General features: G+C 47.2%; 1 pseudogene; it reads right to left on the reverse strand.

Annotated features, from left to right (window-relative positions):
- Positions 1-136: 136 nt before the first annotated feature.
- On the reverse strand, positions 137-514 carry LOC103728306 (annotated as a pseudogene).
- Positions 515-943: the final 429 nt, after the last annotated feature.

Raw genomic sequence — 943 nt, forward strand, 5'->3', positions numbered from 1 at the left:
ACACACACACACACACTGTGCAACTCAAGAACTATGCGGTAGGTGTGTCATTGGGTTGAGGTTGGGGTTAGACAAGGCAAAACTAACAGGTTATACACTAAGAGATGCACATGATCACAGAATACAAACCTGGTGGCTACAACAGTGACAGCTCAGTCTCATCACTCAGCAGCATGTTGGGAAATCTCAAGGCTGCTGAGGAAAAGATGACCAGACTCTGAGCATTGCAGAGTCCCCTCCAGCACATTCACCTCCTGCAGTACCTGGAGCATCTTCCTCCGAATTATCTCATTGTGCTCACAGTCCTCAACTGGCTCTGTGGGTACCTCAGCCAGGTTTAAGGTGTCTACTCCCTCCACAAGCTCCACCCAGTTCCACTTTGAGGAATTATCTGAGTCATGAAGATGGTGATGAACTCTAGAGAATTCATCTCAGTGGCTTGGAGATGCCATGGGAAGCCATGCATCCCCATGCCCGACACATAAGCTAGGAGATTGTGGGTGAGCAGTTTCATGTTGCCACACTGGATCTAGAAACACTAATAAAGCACTAACTTCAGCCAGGTGTGGTACCTCAGCCCTCCAGAGCCTGAGGCAAGAAGATCAATGCAAGTTCAAAGTCAGCCTGGCCTATACAGTGAGTTTCAGGTCAGCATTACATAGCAAGACCCTGTTTCAAAAAACCCCAAAGTTCATCTTAAGTTCATATATGCTCAATGTAGTAAATACTTAGAGGTGGGCATTCGGCATGTATTTGGGGAGGGATGGGGGTTATTTTGGAGGACTGAAATAGGGTCTCACTGTGTAGCTCTGACTAAACCTTGAACTAGAGTTTTATGCCTTTGCTTCCCCTAGTGCTGCAATAACAGGCATGAGCCACCATGCCCAGTTCCAACTAATTCTCTCTCTCTCTCTCTCTCTCTCTCTCTCTCTCTCTCTCTCTC

Source organism: Nannospalax galili, unplaced genomic scaffold (assembly GCF_000622305.1).
Source record: "Nannospalax galili isolate Female #2095 unplaced genomic scaffold, S.galili_v1.0 C48436267, whole genome shotgun sequence".
Classification (NCBI taxonomy): domain Eukaryota; kingdom Metazoa; phylum Chordata; class Mammalia; order Rodentia; family Spalacidae; genus Nannospalax; species Nannospalax galili.